At 37.6% G+C, this 21,499-nt stretch overlaps 1 protein-coding gene across 8 annotated transcripts in view; it reads right to left on the bottom strand.

Annotated features, from left to right (window-relative positions):
• Nucleotides 1-21,499, bottom strand: part of OSBPL6 (oxysterol binding protein like 6) — a 273,481-nt gene that overhangs the window by 154,573 nt on the left and 97,409 nt on the right. The window lies entirely within an intron of this gene.

Below are 21,499 nucleotides of genomic sequence, written 5' to 3' on the forward strand. Positions count from 1 at the left end.
TCCTCATCTGTAAAATAAACTGGAGAAGGACATGGCAAACCACTCCAGCATCTTTGCCAAGAAAACCCCAAATGCAGTCATGAAGAGTCAGAGACAACTGAAAAATGAACAGCAAAACTATAAGTAAATTCAATGTGGCTTTACAAAGGCTAACTCTACAATGAAACATTTGTCATTCACATTTCACATTCTTACTACCTGTCAGTCAACTGGTGAAAATATTTGCTAGGTTCAAGATTGTAGTGCCATACATCATTACCCATCCCATAGGACAAAAGCCAAGCTAACTGGCCTACTTGTGGTCTGAATCTCTGATTTCAGCCTAATCTCTCAGTTATCTAAGCCAGAGCTTCTTAAACTTTTTCTCTCACAATCCCTTTTCACCCAAAAATGTTTTACATGATCCTGGGTATATAGGTATATAAAATAGACCCTACCATATGGGGTGGCAACCCATAGTTTAAGAAGCTTTGAATTGGGGAATAGCTGAACAAGTTGTGGTATATGAATATAACGGAATACTATTGTGCTGTAAGAAACAATGAGCAGGCAGATTTCAGAGAAACCTGGAAGGACTTACATGAACTGATGCTGAGTGATATGAGCAAAACCAGGAAAACATTGTACACAGTATCAACAACATTGTGTGTTGATCAACTGTGAAAGACTTGACTCTTCTCAGCAATACAATGGTCCAAAATTGTTCCAAAGGACTCATGATGGAAAAATGCTCTCCAAATCCAGAAAAAAAGAACTGTGGAATCTAGATGCAGATTGAACTATACTATTTCTACTTTTTTTGTTTGTTTTTGTTTTTGTTTTTGTTTTTTGAGGTTTTTCCCTTTTGCTCTGATTCTTCTTTCACAGCATGACTAATGCAGAAATATGTTTAAGGTGATTGTACATATATAACATATATCAGATTGCTTACTGTCTTGGGGAGGGGGCAAGGAAGGAGAAAAATTTGAAACTAGAAATCTTAGGAAAACAAATGTTGAAAACTATCTCTACATGTAATGAGAAAATAATAAAATATTTTTATGATAAAAAATTAAATTAAATTAAATTGAAAAAAAGAAGCTTTGATCTAAGCTAACTCAGGGTATGTTCATTGATAATCCTACTCCAGCACTCTCTCCATCAAACTTCAAGGTATTTCCAATTGGGCACAGAAGCTAAAAATAACAGTTGAGCCTATTTCCAGGGTATACAAGAAGCACACTAAAACAATCCCTTTGAGTTGAAAAAAAAAACGCAAAGTTTTTCTTCCCTGGGCAGCAAATCAATGAGGAACCTTACTGCTTACAAAGTGCCAATTATGAGGGAAAAATGCTAAGTAGGAAACTGGGAAGGAAGGTAAAGAAACAGAATGACTCAGCTTTTAATCCACCTTTGATTCAATAATGTATAAATCATTTGTAATGATTGTGTCTCAGGAATAAATGAATGCTGGGTGATGGTAAAATGGGGGAGGGGCAGCTGGACTTGGTGATTTATAAGGTTACCTCTGGCAATAAATGTCATGATTCAACAACCCTCCCAAATCTCACATGCCATGATGATCCTACAATAAGCACCAACTGTGGCAATAAATGTAGTTCTTGCTGCATCATTGGGGGAAGCAATTAGGAACCAAATGTACAAGAAGATGGAACAAAACGATTTGGGGAAATTTAGGCAATCCATTTGATTAACAAAAAACAAGAAGACAGGAAATCTACTTGGGCCTTGTCTATGTAGACAGGTCACAATGATGTAGGTAAAAAAAAATTTTTTAACTCTGCAAGCAAAATTATAGGAAAAATTGTCAGTACAAATAATTCTCCCCCCCCCCCCGCCCCTTTGGTCAGCTATAAACAAGAAGAAGGAAAACGGAAATAGCAGACCCAGGCTATGTCCCATAATTTAGCTTCCCTTCTCATGCTTTTTAAACATTCCTTATGCATTCTAGGGAGGAACTATCCCACATTAAACTAATATGATTTTCCCCTTCACTGCTCTCTACTCCTAATACTCCGAACTGTTTTTCTACCAGTCCCCTGAAGTCTTCTCATCCTGAAAAAATGCCTTCACCACTATGCGCCAGCAGCTTTCTAACCCTGAAACTGCCCTCTGCTCCTAAGACCCTTTCATCACAGAAGACCCCTCTTCCTCTGCCAGGTTTTCCATGATTGTTAAGTTACTCCCAGAACTTCCATGTTAAGGTGAGAGATGATTATTTTTCTCATATAAATAACTAATATTGGGGATCCAGCATTTTTTCTCTATTTCCTCATTCAAAGCCCAGTTCTTATGAAGGACATTACTAATAGCTGTGGCTGGGTTAACATTCTCCTCAATCTTGGGCAAGACTCTACATAATTGGGACATAAGTGGTTTGGGTGAAGGCAGAGATGAATAAGAGTGAAATAATCCAAGTCTTGTGCCCAAGCTCCTCAGTAGCATAAGCCTACTTCTCATTATAATATTCATCCTGATTTCTGACTCTCAGGAACACCCACTCTTCCAAGTTTATTTAAACTCTCAACAGCACCCAAAGTTGGTCTTTGGTTCCAGAGAGTACCACTGACCATATTTTATCAATTATTTGCTAGCCATCATTAAATGATTGTTAATTACCAAGAAATTATGTCTCTTGAACTTTTCATTCATCACAAAAAAAATGCCCAGGCCACCTATGTTCATGCCTTTATTCTTTCATTCTCAACTCCTGAACCTTAAAACTTTTTCTCCACCATGATTCAATATGAGTCCCTTCTCCCTTTACCTCCTGTTTTTTCAATTTTCTTTGATGTGTTGTCCTTCATGGTTTCAATGTAAGCTCTTTGAGGGTAGGAACTGCCTCTCTTTTTTTGCTTGTATTTGTATTTCCAGCACTTAGCACAATGCCTGACACATAGGCATTACTTAATGAGAAGTGTTTTACTTGATCTAACCTAAGTTTAAGAGTTCCACAGAAGTAATATTTGTTGACAGTGTTTCTGAAACCTTAGAGTCCTCTTCTATACATATTGTTAATATCCTTTATTAAATAAAATAGCTCCTCTCCTAGACTATATACTGAGATTTCTGAGTTAGCATGTAAGAGTCCTTTAAACACAGAGCAGCAAAGTTTTATATGGGATTACTGTAATGTTTGCTAAGCTTATAACTGTATACCCATGTTGATTGGGTTTCACTGGAAGATAAAGAAATCCTCCATTTTTTTCTGATGTGTAGAACTAGATTCTCAAACCAAAGCTTGAACCAATGTAGAAATACGCCTATCAAAGCAAAATTTGAATTATAACAAGTAGCAGGGCTACCTTAGACAAGTAAATTTGTGAATTAATCCTAGGCATTATGGAATCATTTTTGTCCAAATACTTTTGTAATTAAATCATTTATTCTACAAAAAATATAAATTTGGCCCCACTTTAATCACACTGAAATTTACCATAAGAATGCGACTATGGCCTTGCTCCTTGGCCAACAAGCCCTATACTCAAACTGACAACATATTCAAAGTTTTCTGAATCAATAAGACAGAATGTATAAATATGCAGTCCTTCGATGTCACAAGGCTTCATTAAAATTCTCTAATTAAAAAATTTGCAGAGAGCCTTTTCCTTCTTCTTGTTTATAGCTGACTAAAGGGGGGGGGGAACAAACTAAACTCTGTAAATCAATCAACAAGCATTTACTAAGAATTTGCACCATACCAAACACTGTGCTAAGTAAACCCTGAGGCAAAAAAAACCCAGTAACTGCCCTCAAGTAGCTAATATTCTAGTGGGGGAAATACCATGTAAATAACTACTAAAAACAAGACTCTAGGGAGAAGAGGAATGCCTCCTACAAAAGGCTGAGTGGAACTGAATTCTGAAGGAAGTCAGGGAAGATAACAGGTGGGGGTAAGGAGGGAAAGAAAGCATTCTAAAGATGACTGACAATCACTGCCAAGGCAAGGAGTCCATGGAGTCAGGAGAGGGTTTGGGGAGAAGCAGGTAGGCCAGTGCACTTGAGTCATAATACGTGAAAGGGAGGGCAGCGTAAGCAAGAGAGGTAGAAAGGAGACAGATTGGAAAGGGCTTTAAATGTCATGTAGGGAATTTTATATCTGATCCTAGAGACACTGGAGTTTATTGAATGGAAGAGAGTGACAAGGCTAGACTTCAAACTTTAGGAAAGTCATATAGCAGCTGAGAGGAGAACGGAGGCAGCAGGAGGAGAACCAAGACAGAACAGTATCTCAACAACCCAGGGAAAGGGCATTTTGAAGAACACTGCCCATGAGATGAAGAAACTAAAATTTTTATTCACCTTTAAAAAAAATCATTCACCTGAGCCTCTGGAGCCAAGATGTCAGAGAACAGGAGGTGATTTCTTGGAGCTCTCCCACAAATCCCTCAAAATCCCTTCAAATAATGCCATAATACAATACTTGGAACAGCAGAACCCACAAAAAGACAGGGTGAGATTATTTTCCAGCCAAAGACAGCTTAGAAGGTTGGCAGGAGGGGTCTGCTGTTGGGGCAGGAGTAAAACCCAACCCTAAGGTTGTGCCAACACAGATCCAGCCCCAGGTAGGCTGTGCCAGAGACAGAGACAGAGACCTATGGAGCCTCTGAATTGGCTGTAGCGCCAGTGTCTTCTGGAATTAAGCCCACAGTTTGGTGAGAGGGCTGAGTGGCTATCCAGGGGAAGACTACAGGGGTCTCTGCTGGCTCTGAGGTGGAACTCAGTTGATTTACCCCTGCTGGGAACCAGGAAGCAGCCTTGAGTGGCGGTGGCCCAGGTGGAAGAGGGGTGCAGGATCACTAGAACTATCAACCCAGCAAAACAAAAATGTTGTTTTCTGGTTTAAGAGCAAGTAGGCCTGGGGCTATTTTCAGACCAAAGCACAGGCCAGGTGAGTGTATAACGTGCCTCTCCTTAAACTGTACCACCTGGGACCTCCTGAAGCTTGGGACAGAACAGTCTGAAAGCCTGGCCCCACTTTAGGAAGGAGTAAAGTCAAGTAAAAGACAGGCAAGATGAGAAGACAAAGAAAGATGTGAACCATAGAAAGTTTCTTTAGTGACAAAGAAGATCAAGGTGCACTCTCAGAAGAGGATAGCAATGTCAGGGCTCCTACTTTCAAAGCTTCCAATAAAAACATGAATTTGTCTCAAGCTATAAAGGCACTCAGAAAGGACTTTGAAGATAAAGTAAGAGAGGAAAAAATGGAAAGAGAAATGAGAGTGATGCAGGAAAGTCATGAAAAAAAACTCAACAGCTTGAAATGCCAAATGGAAAAGCTCTCTGAAGAAAATAATTGCCTCTAAGAATTAGGACTGAACAAATGGAAGCAAGTGACTTTATGAGAAACTAAGACACAATAAAGCAAATCCAAATGAGTTTAAAAAAGAGGGCAATGTGAAATATTTCCCTGGAAAACAGCTGACCTGGAAAATAGATCCAGGAGAGATAATTTGAAAATTATTGGACTACCTGAAAACTGTGATCAAAACAAGAGCTTAGATATCATCTTCCAAGAGATTGTCAGGGGAAAATGCCCTGATATTCTGGAAACAGAAGGTAAAATAAAAATTGAAAGAATCCACCGATCACTTCCTGAAAGAGATCCCAAAATGAAAACCTCCAGGAATTTTATAGCCAAATTCCAGAACTCCCAGGTCAAGGAGAAAATATTATAAGCAGTCAGAAAGAAACAATTCAAGTACTGTGGAGCCACAGTCAGGATAGCACAAGATCTAGCAGCTTCTACATTAAAGGATCAGAGGGCATGGAATATGATATTCCAGAGGGCAAAAGAATTGGGATTATATCCAAGAATCACCTACCCAGTAAACATGAGTATAATCAGGGGAAAAAAGGGGTGGGGGTAGTGAGGGAGTAAGAGAATTTGGAACAAAAACTTTTTAAAAAACTGATGTCAAAATTTGTAATTACATCTAATTTGGGAAAATAAAATTCTAAAAAAATAAATGAAACTGAAAAAAAAAATCATTCACCTCCAAGTAACAATGGAAATGCATTCAAAACCTCCCTTCTACTCCTGTCCAAGTCATAAGCATATTTCTCCTATTTCCTTATACTATGGTACCAAAGGATTATTTCAATGACTATCTCTAACAGCATAGTATAGTAGAAAGAATACTATTTAAAGTCAGGTGACTTGGATTCAAGTCCTGACTCTGCCAGTTTTAACACCAGTATGACCTTTGGCAAATCATTTAACTTTCCTGGGCTGTTTCCTCCCCTATAAAAATAAAAGTATTGTAGTAGGTGACTTTAAAGTCTCTTTCTGCTCAAAACCTTCATTCCCTTATAATTTGAACTTCAACCCATCATGTCACAAGCATAAACATCAGAATGTAAATGCATATGTGATACATGAAATGGGAACTCCAGTGCCAGTAAAGGCAGAGAAAACAAACCAAATCAAATTAAAACAGCAACAGCAACAGGAGCAGCAGCAACAACAGAACCCTAATATTAGGCAATCTGAAATTGTGGTTTCTTAAAAAGGCAAAAATAAACACATCCTGGTACAGCACTCAGGCTTGATGCTCTTTTCAGAAAATGGACCACATGGCTCAGCTGAGTCCAAATACTGTCTCTTCCATGGTTTCTAAATGATTTTGTTCAATGTTCTGCTGACTGAGGTATTTGTTGGCCCTGGCTCACACAGCAAAAACTGACTCCAATGCCCTCAGATAACCCCTCTAGGGCTATTTTGATATTTACCTACTCCTGCCAGGCCACAGAGCTGTTGTCCAGGGAGTAGTCTGTTGTGCTGTGTACAAAGCTGACTTTTCTAGGCCTGCTGAGCTCACAAATTAATTGTAAATACAAACACCTTCATATCAAAATCCTCCTAAATTAGCTATTTTGATGTGCTAGGCCTTGGTCTGAATGATAGAAAACTGAATTAAGCAACCAAGAAGTTGTGAATTTTCTCTAATGTGAGAACACAACTTGTGTTGTGTGCTCTAACTGATACAGCTTTCTCATCACTCAATCTCATTAGTGTGAAGAACATTCAGTCCCCTGGAATTGGCCTCTGCTGTTTCTTGGATTACCAGGGTGGCACCTGAATCCAGAGAGGAGACAGCATGAAACTCTCTAAGTGTTCTTCAGTTAGTCAGGTTAGTATTCAGCTTGTGAAAAAAGCATAATGCATCCAGGCACAAATTCTTCTTCCACTTGCAAAAAAACAAGGTCAATAAGAGAGTGCTGAGCTCAATTTATAAATGAGGTAAATATTGTCACGGCATTACTCTAAATTGTGCAACATTTCTAAATAATGGAAGAGCACAGTGAAAAGTGATAGGTTTTGCACATTCTGTATTGTTTTTGTGTGAGGCTTAACAGAACACTGGCCATATTTCTCTTCTACAAACTCATGAACATTTAGTTGAACATTTAATGATTTATATTGACCCCATTTCTGAAAAGTATACTGGGGTTCAAGGTGTCCATTTCTGGTCCTATCATACCTTATTCATTTGGATGTGGAAATATCTTACATAAAATTTGGAATGTTGGAATTTATTCTTGGAGCATCACACAACTGGATAGGTGACATTTACAAAAAAGATGGGAATTCATTGTAAATGATTGGCATGTTGAACAATTTCATACATTACAATTCAGTAGTATCAATTTCTTTGGAATTAAATACTTTAATTGTTGTGAAAACTAAGGTTTTTAGTCCTTCAAGAGCGGGTAAGGCCAAATCCCACATATTTGGGAAGCCTCTTCAAGAATTCATTGGGGTTATAATATAGTCATAGCACATGAACAATGATAGCATTAATTTCAAATGTAAACAAAGAATATAGCCATTAAATGATGAAATAAATTATGGTACAAATTTAATGGAATGTTATTACACCACAAATAATGAATATGAGGGAAGGTGAAAGGAAGGGAACAAATATTTTATACATAGCACCTACTAGGTGTCAGGTACTGTGCTAGAGCACTTTAATATATTATCTCATTTGATCTTCACAATAAACTTTTAGTGTTATTAACTCATACAAAAACAATCTTATTTTATACTTAAAGGAACTGAAACAAACAAGACTTGTAACATGCCCAGAGTCATACAGTAAATAAGTGAAGAAGGTTGGATCTGAACTCAGGTCCAATACCCTAATCAATGAGCCACTTAGTTGCCTCTGAGTAACTCAGAGAAACCTAGGAAGGTTTTTTGAACTGAAAAAGGGTCAAGTTAGCAGCACAAGGAAAACAATATGGCATCATTGAAAAAAATATTAAAAAACAAAATTAACATGACAACAGTAACGTAAAAGAAAAGAGATAAAGTCAAAACTGTGTAATCGTAAATACAGATCTTGGCTCTGGAGAGGAAGATAGAAAACGCATCCCTCTCCTTGGGGATATGTGGGAATTTTGGGTGCTGAATGTTGCATATGCTATCAGACATGATCACCGTGTTAATTGATTTTGCTTAACCTTGTTCTTTTTCACAAAAGTAGGATAAATGTAGGTGTGGAGGCGGGAAGGTGTTATGGGAATAATAATAAGAAATATAACCTGAAATGACTGTGATACGAAACCCAAAATGCATGATGCATAGAAGCTATCAGAGTTTAACCTGTAATGTGACTAGCCTTGTGTCTTGAATATCCAAGCCAAAATCATGCTTAAAATCATCAGTTTCAAACATAATGAACAATGGGCCAACCTAACATCTTGAGCAACATTTTCTTCAAGGCTATTTCTTTCAATTAAGAACTTGTTTTGCCTATGAAATATTATGTGTATTCCCAGTAGATAAATGTCTCAAAGTAATAAATCCAAGCAATAAAAAAAATATGAAAAAATACTCCAAATCAATAATAGAAAAATGTAAATTAAATCAACACTGAGATTCCACTTTGCAACAATCAAATCAGCCCAAAGGTGGCAACTGTTGTAAGGGATCTAAGAAAGGAAACACACTATGTACTGTTGGAGGGGTTGTGAATTAGTGCAACCATTGTGGAAAGAACTTGGAACTATGGCCCCAAAGTTACTAAATCTATCTCTCTGTCTATCTATGTATCTGTCTATCTATCTATCTGGTATTACATACATCACACACACACACACATATATATAATATAGGTATATTATATGTATAATATACCTATATACCTACATACCTATACTGCAAATAAATCAAAGAAGAAAAGGACCCATGTGCATCACTATATTTATAGCAGCTCTCTTTGTCATAGCAAAGGACTGGGAGGCATCCATCCACTCAGGAATGCCAAAACTGATTATGGTATATGAATATAATGAATTGTACCATAAGAAATGACAAAAGGCATAGTTTCAAAGAAGTAAGTAGTATATGCTTGATAGAAATGACAAAAGGGATAGTTTCAAAGAAGTAAGTATGTGTTTGATAATAATGACACTATAAAGACATGCAACTTTGAAAGATTTAAGAACTATGATCAATGCAATGACCAATTCTGATTCCAGAGGGCCAATGAGGAAGCATGCTATCCCATCTCCTGACAGAGAGGATATCCTCAAGTTGTAGTATGAGATATACAGTTTTGGACATGACAAATGTCTGGATTTGTTTTGACTGAATACACTTCTTTTTGTTGTTGTTGGATAAGTGGGGTTATTGGGGAAAGGGAAGAGGAGCTAGTGATATTCACTAAAAAAGAAGAAAAAAGAGGGTGATTGAAGCATATTTTTATTGCACAGAAGAGGACAGAAGGAATTTTAGAAGGAAACAGACAAGGATGACAGCTTTGAAAGTACTATGCAAAATTTATTATATATGTATATTTAACAAGCAAGATATACATAATAAAATTAGTGGTTTTACATATCATCTACTTTTTATGTTCCATTTTGTAGAAATATTCTTTTTTAGTGTTCATTAAAATCAGAATAAAAATGTAATTTAAAGGAAAAGAAAGGGGTGAGGGGAAAGAAATATCATATACAAGTCGTTGGAATATTTATTCCAGAGTCATTCTTTCATAGGATTAAAAAAATGCTGCTTGGAGATGGAAAAGTTCAAATAGCTTGGTAGTTTCTCCCAATATTCCTATTGTACCCAAATGCTGGTTCTGAAAACTTGGCAGCTTAAATTTGTATAATCCCTTTAAGTTTACAAAGCATTTCCCTCACAGAAATCCTTGGAAGTGGGTATTATTTCTATTTTTAGAGATGCGAAAACTGAAGCTTTGAAAATCTAAATGATTTGCCATAGAGACAACATTTGATCTCTGGTACTTTAACTTCATCTAGCATTCTTTCCACTGTAGTATAGGTAACTGAAAGATCCATGTGAAAGTAACTTAGCAGGGGCAGCTGGATGCCATGGTGGATAGAGCACTGGCCCTGGATTCAGGAGGACCTCAATTCAAATCTGGCCTCAGACACTTAACACTTACTAGCTGTGTGACCCTGGGCAAGTCACTTAACCCCAATTGCCTCACCAAAGAAAAAAACGAAAACAAAACAAAAAATTAATGTTAAAAATGTTTGTTACATTTAATTGGAAAAATTCTATTAAAAAAAGATTAAGCAGAGTATCTTGAAATGGCTTACTTTCTATACTACAATGGGTAATTAACTATGTATTGCCATGTATGACATCTTTTCTAGTTCTGCCTATAACTATCATAATAATAATTCATTTATATGGTGCTGTTACTTATATTGAAATCTTAAATTTAAAGGAATGTAGCTAAATGGTGCAGTGAAAAGAGCACTGGACCTGGAATCAGGAAGAGATAAGTTCAAATTTGGCCTCAGACACTTACTGCCTATGTGGCCCTAGGCAAGCCACTTAACCTCTGTTTGCCTCTGTTTCCTCAGATGTAAAATGGGATAATAATAACATCTACTTCCCAGGGTTGTTCTGAGGATCAAGTGAAATAATAATTAGAAAAAGCTTAGCACAGTGCCTGGCACATAGTAAACATGACACAAATGTTAGCTATTATCAAATTATTAAAGTTTTTCTGTGTTTGTCTCCCCAAATTAGACTGCAAGCTCCCTGAGAACAGTTTTATACTATTTTTTTTAATCCTACAGTGCCTGGCACTGTATATAACACACATTCATTGATTTGATTTAATGTTTCACGACCTTAATTTTATAATATACATATATGAAAGAGAACACACTTCTAAACAGTACAATGTATTACCAACAAATGAAGATTTAAATTATGCTCATATATTAAATTTTAAAAATATTTATGGGAGAGAAAGGGAAAGAGAGGAAAGGAGAAATGAAGAGAGTGAGAGTGGAGAAAGGGGAGGTAGAGAACATCCTATAATATATTACTGACAAATAGAAATTTTAAATTAAATTTGGCATGACACTTCTGAATGGTTGCCAACCTCTGCACTATAGCTCCCTCACCCCACAGTGAATCATCCTGCAGCACATCCACGGGCCTCAGGTTTCCCGGCTAGCATATTTCTTTGTCTACAAAAGATAGAACTGATGATTCCACACCCTTGTTCATACATCTATGAAGCACCTACATCTACATGCCACACCTATCATCAAAGAGCCCAGAAATAGCCTGGTTTATTTTAAGAGGTGATCCATCATTATCCTGATGGCAGAACCTTGGATCATAGAGTCAGGAGAAGAGATTCACAGCATGCAGACATATAGAAATCAGCTCAAAGAGAGAGAAAAGCAATGATACAAAAACCTACCCTCTTTCTGATATCTCCAGTTGCCCAGGAAGGAAACAGAAACATCATTTCCTCTGATTGTGTCCAGAGCTATTGGTGGCCTCTGTACCCGAGGCTTTGCTGATCCTATAATGTATCTATATGCTGCTATGAAAGCAATTGTGAGTCCTGAATGTAGGGTTTTAAACTGTACTTATTGCCCAATTCCCTATGAAAAAAAGGGTAGATTTCACCCTTTTCATAGGGAATGGGCCACTGCTGATAAGGAAAGAGAAAATCCTGCTGATGAAAATGAACTCAGTTCTCTAATGCAGTAACAGACAATCCTTTCCATCTCGTGGTACAGGACAGAGAACGTTCAAAGGCATGCCTATTCAAAGGACTTTGAGTTGCTCCTTTTTCCATGGTGCTCTGCTGTGTAACCTACTCACATAAACCCACTTTCAGGTGACTCCTAAGATGACTTACTATTATTATTACTTGAAGTCCTACACTCCCCCGAGGCTCCAAATGATAAGCAAGTACTTCAGGTAATTTACCTCTATGTTCAGTTCCTTGCTAATCTATTGCATCTGATGACTCAGCAGAACAAGCCCCAGACAGCAAACAAAGCATCAAAAGAGGGGAGAAACCACCTGCTCCTCTCTAACAGCTGTGCTCACTTGTACAGGGAGCAGACTGGTCAATCGCCAACCCAGGAGCTTAATCCTATAAGAGCAACTCTTTTTAGTAGAGAAGGCTTCTTTCTCTATCATTCAGATCCCAATCATTCGTCCCTAGGCACTTCACCAACCAGTTTTCTCCATGCACTCTGTAATCTAGTGACACAGGCTTCCTTACTGTTGCTCAGATGAGATACTCCATCTCCCAACTAGGTATTTTCACTGGCTTTTGCTCTTCCTTGGAACTCTTTCTCTCTCTCCTCATCTCTGCCTCCCTAGCTTCTTCCCAGTCTCAGTAAAAAGCCTTTCCTAAAAGTGCTCCTAAAAGTTAATGCCTTTCCTCTGAGATCATCTTCAGCTTCTCTCATATATAACTTGTTTGTTCAGAGATGTTTCCATGTCTCCCCCATTAGACTATTTGCTCCTCCAAGGTAAGCACTGTTTCTTTTGCCTTTCTTTGTATCCCCAACACTTAACACAGTGCCTGGCACATTGTAAGTGCTTAAAAAATATTTGTTGACTTGATTAAGGAAACAGTCTGAAATCTCAGCAGCTTCTGCTCTCTGCCCTATTTGAACCTCTAAGCATCATTAAGTGCAAACCGGATGTACTCTACACAAACAAAAATATCACTTTTGTATGGTACTTGACAATTACAAAGTGCTTTTTTCAGAACAGCCTTGTGAGGTATGTGGTACAAATACCTTTATGACCATTTTACAGATGAGAAACTAAGGCACAGAGAAGTAAATTGCTAGCTGGTATGTGGCAGAGCTAGGATTTCTTTATACCAATTCTAGTTTTTATTTTTAACACTACACACCAGTCCCTCTTCTAAATAGACTTTATAAGAACTCACATAATTTTTTAGACAGCAGTGTGGCTCAATTGAGTGCTCTGTACATAGTAACTGCTAAACCCATTTTTCAATCAACAATTAAATAATAAGTATTTATCACGTGTCTATCATGTGCCAGGCATTGTCCTAGGTGCTGGAGAGACAAAATCATAAAAGAAATAGCCCCTTCATTCAAGTTTCAAAGGGGATAAATGAATAAATGATGATTCAGCTTAGTGACAACAGAAGAGAGGTTTGAATGAAGCTCAGGACCTCACATGCCCTTGAAAAAAACAATATAAAGATGATTTCACATGTATAATGCGTATCATATTGCTTGCCAGCTGAATGGATGAGTGGGGCTGGAGGGATAAAGAGAATATAGAATTAAATTTTTCTTAAAAGAAAATAAAATTTAAAAAAAAGAAAAGCACAAAAATATGAAGAAAAAACAAAGAAAAAATGACCTGTTCAAATCAAAATATTTTAAATAGATAAAATGAAGGAAGAATAGATAAAATTTTAAAATATTTTAGTGCAACTGAATCAGCAAAAAATGGGGAAAAAAACACCACTACATATGATAGCCAAGGAAGCCCAAGCCATCTTCAAAAGACTGAAAGATAGTCAAAGAAATTAAGAATGAATTAATCATAGTAAGATAATTATAAAGTCAGACCAAATAAAAACTTGATTTTTTTTTTAAATTATACAAGGAACTCAAACTAGACTTGAAAGATCCCAAAAATATTTGGAGAAAATAATGGAGAAAATGGCCAACATGTTAACTTGATCATAGGATCATAGATTTAGAGCTGAAAGCCACTTCAAAGGCCATTTAGTCCAACTCTTCATTTTACAGATAAGGACACTGAGGCTTAGAGGATAAATTACATGAAAAAACCCGAAAGGATCAGCAGGATCAGCCAATAGAAGACTGACTACATTTTTTAAAAAGACCAGATTTGTAGCTAAAGCAAATCAACTGGAAATAAAGGCTCAGAAAAATTACTGAATTGTGAAAAGAACTGGAAAACCAAATTAAGTGACAGATATATAATACAGACTGTGGTACAGCAATATCAGCAATAGAAAATTTAGAAAAACAAAAGAAGAAACACAATATTAAAACAAAGCTTCCTAGAACTAGAAAGAACAAGGCGTGACATAGTAACAGAAAGAATTCACATAACCCCAACAAAAGAATCTGACACATAATCCTCCTAAACTCAGTAAGTTAATTCCCCACAGTATTAATAACACAGAAAAAAATACTTTGTGAGCTGTCAGCAAAAAGGTAGAAATTATTTATCAAGGAATGTTAATGATGGGAATCATAGCTAACTTTCTAAAGGTGTCATCACAGATACTGAAAAACAAAATATGAAAAGATGAATAATCACGGACTATGAAACCAGGATTATCTGATTAGAAACACTTATCTTCTTTCAAGGTAAGATGGTCATTTGAAGAGCCAGAAGTGGGCAGAAAGACACAAGCCACTTCAAGAATGTTTTAGGTTGGGGGGGGGGGTATTTTGCTTTTTTTTTTTTTTAAACAACCAAACATTCCAGAAAAAAATCAAACTTCTTAATTAGAGACAAATTCATTACAATGGCTAAATCATTAAATATTTCAAATTGGTATTTTAAAGAAACATAAGGAAAAAGGAGAGAACAAAGGTGAGGAAAAGCAAAGTATTTCCAAACTGAAACTTCAGTCTTTGATAAAGAGGAAGCCTATCAAAATATCTACAGTTATTAACCTATTACAAGAGTTTTGTGTAGTTGTGATTTTGTTGAGTATGTGTTAATAACAGAAATAAGAAAAACAAACTGTATAATCCCTTCAATACTGTTCTTCAGTCATTTTTCAGTCGTGTCTGATTCTTCATGAACTCCATTTGGGGTTTTGTGGGCACAGATACTGAAATGTTCTGCCATTTCCTTCTTTAGCTCATTTTACAGAGGAAGAAACTGAGGCAAACAGGGTTAAGTGACCTGCCCAGGGTCACACAGCTAGTAAATGTCTGAGACCTAATTTGAAATCAGGAAGATAAGTTTTTCTGACTCCACCCTATCCCTGTACCATCTAGGGATCCTATATTCCCTTCAAAACAAAGTTATAAAGCTTTTTAAAAATGAACTAAGCTCTCCAATACAAAACTAAAAGCAAAAGGATGCAAATAGTTGTGTTAGCTCTCTAGAGGACTAACAGTTTTAGTCAAACAAAAGAAAAATTATGAGTCAAAATTGATGAGTTTTATCATACAGGGATTAAAAGGTTTTGTACAGCAAAAAACCAATACCTCCAAAATTAAGAGAAGATAATGAGGGGCAGCTAGGTGGCACAGTGGATAGAGCACCGGCCCTGGATTCAGGAGTACCTGAGTTCAAATCCAGCCTCAGACACTTGACACTTACTAGCTGTGTGACCCTGGGCAAGTCACTTAACCCCCAATGCCCCGCCCCCCCCACAAAAAAGATAATGAAAGCGGAGGGAAAATATTGGCAGTAAATATATCAGCTTAAGGTCTGATATTCCGATTTTTAAAAGAACTGAAATATTACCTGAAAGTCAAATATACTCTACCACCTAAGGAACCGTCAAAGCATGTGAACAAGTTTTGAAGGAGAAAACTGTTAATAACCACATAAAGAGGCCCCAAAGTTGCAAAAAGAGTAAAAGTAATCAAGACTACCTCAAGACATCACCATACACACACTAAAATAGTGAAAATTTGAACAAAAAGAAGTAATTTGATATTGCTGGGGCTGCAGAGAAAAACAGGCAATAGGCTATATTGCTTGTAGGTCAGATTGCATTAAAAACAGTCTGAAGAGTAGCCTGGTGATATACCATGGGAGTCACAAAGCACATCTTTTTTAATGACCCAAGCAATTCCTTTACTTGAACTATGCTACCCTTAAAAAAATCATAAAAAGGAAAAAAAGTGTCCTTTTGACACAGACATTTCTTCTTGCTACTTTCTTTTGTAAAAGAAAAAAAAACTCGGCATATTTCAGAGATATTGTGGGCTCTGTTTCAGACCCATGATAAAGCAAATATTGCAATAAAATTAACATCACAATAAATGAGTCACACGAATTTTTTGGCCTCCCAGTGCATATAAAAGTTATGTTTTCACTATACTGTGTTCTATTAAGTGTGCAAGAGTATTATGTCTTAAAAAATGTACATACCTTAAATAGTTATCCCTTCCACACTGTGAAAATTAGGGGCATGGTGCCCCTGTGATCTGGAAAATACATATACCATTTTTTGGCCCTCCTTTGGAGCAGAGGAGTCTGAAATTTTTCTTTTTCTTTAACGGTATCTTATTGTAAAATTTGGGTTAAGAATTCGATCATGGGGCGGCTAGGTGGCGCAGTGGATAAAGCACCGACCCTGGATTCAGGAGTACCTGAGTTCAAATCCGGCCTCAGACACTTGACACTTACTAGCTGTGTGACCCTGGGCAAGTCACTTAACCCCCATTGCCCTGAAAAAAACAAAAAAACAAACAAACAAAAACAAAACAAAACAAAAAAAACAAACAAAAACAAGAATTCGATCATAAGCTATATGTAGGTTAATATTAAGTAAAAATACCTTATGAAAAAAACTTTTTCTATGTCATCTGCTGCCCTTCCATGTGGTCTGCTGCTTATGCAAAACTCCCCCCCAAATTCCCATTTAATTTTTTATGCTGATCCATGAAAACCATGATGGAGAAAGTCACAGCATGGAAGGGAAAATTGTACTTTCTTGCTAAAAAATGTTAACCATCATCTGAACCTTTGCTGGTGGAGGAGGGTCCTACCTTGATGTTGATGGCTGCTGACTGATCAGGATGGCGATTGCTCTAAGTTTGGGTGGCTGTGATAATTTCTTCAAATGAGACAACAAGGAAGTATGCCAAATCAATTGACTTTTCCTTTTGCTTGAACATCAGAGGCCACTGTAGGGTTATTAATTGGTCTGATTTCAATATTGTTGTGTCTCATAACAGAGAGGCCCAAGGAGAGGGAGAGAGAAGGGAACAACCAGTTGGTGGAGCAGTCAGAACACACACATTTATCATTTAAGTTCTCTCTCTTATGGGGGTGCAGTTCATGGCACCCTAAAATAATTATAATAGTAACATCAAAGACCACTGATCCCAGATCATCATAATGTTTAATAATAATGAAAAAGTTTGACATATTGTGAGAATTACCAACATATGACATAAAGATACAATGTGAGCACATGCTGTTGGGAAAATGGTGCCAATGGACTTGCTAGATGGAGGGTTGCCATAAACCTTTTGTAAAAAAATCACAGTATCTGCATAGGTGAGGTATGCCTATAATCTTAATTTGCGGCTTTCTATGTCAACATGCAGCCCACAGGAATCCATTTCTATTTCAGTCTAACACCACTGTTATTATAGATAGAGAGCCTGTCCTGAAACCTGAATTTCATGGGTTCAAATCCCATTTCTGACACATACTGTCTGTGTAACTCTAATCAGCACCAGATGCCATTCCTGAATACAGGGTGTCCCAAAAGTCTCAGTGCAGTTTTATGTTTTAATAGTAGAGATGATGAAGACTTGAATTGGTAAAGGTGTTCTCATCGAGGAGTTGCCTTTATCAATGACAGGTCTGATTCCTATCCCTATCCCTATATTCCCTTGTGTAACCAAATAACACACTTTGACAAGTGAGAATTATGAATACAATTATGGAAAGACATTCTAAGACTTCAAGGTCCAGGGAGGTCCTGAGCTATGTTAGTAGAGGGAGTTTACTCACCAGGAAGAGTTCCCTGTACCAATGAAATCCCAAATCCAATCTCCCTCTATTCTATTACACTATTAATAATATTACACTATTAATATGCCCAAGACACAGGTCTCATCTTTTTGATTTTCATGGAAAGACTAGGACAGAAATACCTCCTCTGGTATTTCAGACTACATAGTTTGTATTCATTTAAGTGTTTCCCCTCTATTAGCCAACTATCTCTTTCTTTTCTGAAACTTTAGCATCTTGTTTAATGTCCATTTGTGTTACTTTTCTTCCCCTTAGTTTGTAAGCTCCAAGAAGGCAGCAGGTACTCATGTCATACTTCTTTTGTTACTTTCACACAATGATCAAACTTCAGCTCAAACTCTACCCCACCCACTTCCCAGCTGTGTGGTCCTAGGGAATTCATCTAACCTCTCTCAATCTCAGTTTTCTCATCTGTAAAATGGGGATAATAACACATAGCTTCTAGTGTTATGAGGATCATCTGAAATAGTATGCAAAGTGCTTTATTTTTTTCTAATGTATTTTTTTATTTATTCATTCATTCATTCGTTTGTTTGTTTATTTAATTTTGTGGGGCAATGAGGGTTAAATGACTCGCCCAGGGCAACACAGCTAGTAAGTGTCAAGTGTCTGAGGCCAGATTTGAACTCAGGTCCTCCTGAATCCAGGGCCAGTGCTCTATCCACTGTGCCACCTAGCTGCCCCCTCTAATTTATTATTTTTTTTAAGCTAACTAAATGGAGCAGTGGATAGAAGGCTGGGCCTGAAGTCTGGAAGATCTGAGTTTAAATCTGAGAAAAATAATGATTAATAATGCATTTCTTGGGGGACCGAAGGATCAGTTTCTCAGTCCTTTCTTCCCCTCACTCCAGAAAGTCCAGTTGTCCTTGATCTGGGACAAACCTATATAATGGACTTTGCCTTGAGCAACTTCAGTGAGGGTCTTTCACATACTTTTCCAGATGTCATCTGTAGAGTTTATTTTAATGTGGACCACCTTCAACTTATATCAACCAATGGAAATGAATTATGTGAACCAATTAGCTTTGATCAATGTATAATGACCTGCCTCTATCAATAGAGTATATAGGGGCAGCTAGGTGGCACAGTGGATAGAGCATTAGCCCTGGAGTCAGGAGGACCAGGGTTCAAATCTGGCCTCAGACACTTGACATTTACTAGCTGTGTGACCCTGGGCAAGTCACTTAACCCCAATTGCCTCACCAAAAAAAAAAAATGTATATAAACCCTTGGGAGATGCCATTAAAGCCTTTTGGGTTTTGGAGACCCTGTTGGCCTTCTCTTTTAGGTCAAACGTAGGTCTTGTGGGTCTTCTGAACTCTCTTGGGTCTCCTTGAGACCATGTGCTGTCTCTCTAGGAGATAGCATGGGTCTTCTGGGGCTTTTCTCCTGCTTACACTAACTGGCATGCTAAAGCTCTCTCTCAGCTTTCTCTACTATGTGGCCTGAGACCATGAGAAGTTAGGGAGACATGTGGTCAATCCTTTACTGGTATAATATTGATAAATTAAAATCTGCTTACACAAAATTGATACCAGTAGCAATAGTAATTATTTCACAAAACGCAAATCACTTAACCTAATTTTTCTCATTTGTAAGGTTAGGATAATAACTGCACTTCCCTCCTTCAGTTGTTGAGATTAAAATGAGCTAATATTTGTAAAGTGTTTGGTAATCCCTAAAGTACTATCTATATAAATGCTAGCTTTTATTATCCAATTTACAATCAATCAACCAACAAGAATTTGTTTTCTTTTTTTTCTTTTTTTTGGTGAGGCAATTGGGGTTAAGTGACTTGCCCAGGGTCACATAGCTAGTAAGTGTTAAGTGTCTGAGGCCGGATTTGAACTCAGGTCCTCCTGACTCCAGGGCTGGTGCTCTATCCACTGCGCCACCTAGCTGCCCCCAACCAACAAGAATTTAATGAGCACCTACTACTATGTCTTTGTCAGCTAAAGTCCAAGGAAGCTACAAAGTAAAGTAAAGGAAGCTACAAAGTAGTCGGAGAGAAAAATAACACACTTGAAGCAATTCTAGTTAAACTTTAAAAAAATTTAGCTATCTAAAACCCAACACTTAATACAGTACCCGGCATATAGTAGGTGCTTACTAAAATGTTTACTGACTGACTACTAGGTCATAGGAGTTAGGAGATAGAATGCTAGACCGGAAATCCAGAAGACCTGCCTCAGATACTTAGCTGTGTCACCCTAGAAAAGTCACTTGACCTCTCTGAGCCTCAGTTTCCTCATCTGTAAAATGGGAATAACAATAGCACCCACCTCACAAGGTTGCTGTGAGACTCAAATGATATAACATACGTAAGCACTTTGCAACCGCTCAAGTGGTAATATAAATGCTAGCCAATATCACCATGAAGAGTGGGTAGAATGCTAGACTTGGAATCTGTAAGGCCTCAGTGCAAATATTTCCTCTAACAGCTACACACTGCATACCCTGGACAAACAACTTAAGTGTAAGCTCTTTGAGCCTCAGTTGGCCTCATCTGAAGAATGGAGATAATGCCCTTGATACGTAGCACAGAGGATGGAGAGGTTGAAACGAGAACACAGACATAAAGGCACTTTGAAAACCTTAAAACCCTGCTGAATGTCAGTTGTTGTTATTATTATTATAATTATGGATCACCTTTCTTTAGTATTTTATCAGAGAAAACTCCTTTTAGGAGCTGGGCCATGATGGCATAAGTTGCTGAAGGGGTAGTCTACTCCCTCCCTGTGTTGAGTCAAGCTTGATGAACATACTTTGAGGATATTTAGTAGAGACAAAAATACAAATCAAGGCAATTTAGGAGAGAATACACCAAATAAGGGCCTTAGTATGTCTCTCCACTTGGATTAGATATTTCAGTGCTGGCAGGGCACAAAATTTCTGGTGTACAAAAATAACAGACATCGCCTGGAGGAGCTGTAGGCCACAGAAATGTCCCCAGGGTCATGGCATCCAATGCCACCCAAGAGGAAATGTCCAAATAAAAAGGAACTGAATATTGCAAGGTCCCCATTTAAACATGCCTCTCCCTTATCTATGTGAAAAGGGTTCAGAGTCCAGAAATCTAACATCCAGAACTAACCATAAAAAGGAGTAGAGGTGGTGTTTTTTTTTTCTCTTTTGAGTGACAGATGTTTACAATCACCATGGAGGAATTTAAACAGATTCTCCACATGTGCTTCCTGTTGATTTCCCCATGATTAAGAAACATGTGGGTGAGGGGGCAGCTAGGTGGTGCAGTGGATAGAGCACCGGCCCTGGAGTCAGGAGGACCTGAGTTCAAATCCAGTCTCAGACACTTAACACTTACTAGCTGCGTGACCCTGGGCAAGTCACTTAACCCCCATTGCCTCACTAAAAACAAACAAAAAAACCAAAGAAACATGTGGGTGAGGGGCAGCTAGGTGGTGCAGTGGATAGAGAACCAGCCCTGGATTCAGGAGGACCTGAGTTCAAATCCGACCTCAGACACTTAATGCTTAC

This window comes from Dromiciops gliroides, chromosome 3, assembly GCF_019393635.1.
Source record: "Dromiciops gliroides isolate mDroGli1 chromosome 3, mDroGli1.pri, whole genome shotgun sequence".
Classification (NCBI taxonomy): domain Eukaryota; kingdom Metazoa; phylum Chordata; class Mammalia; order Microbiotheria; family Microbiotheriidae; genus Dromiciops; species Dromiciops gliroides.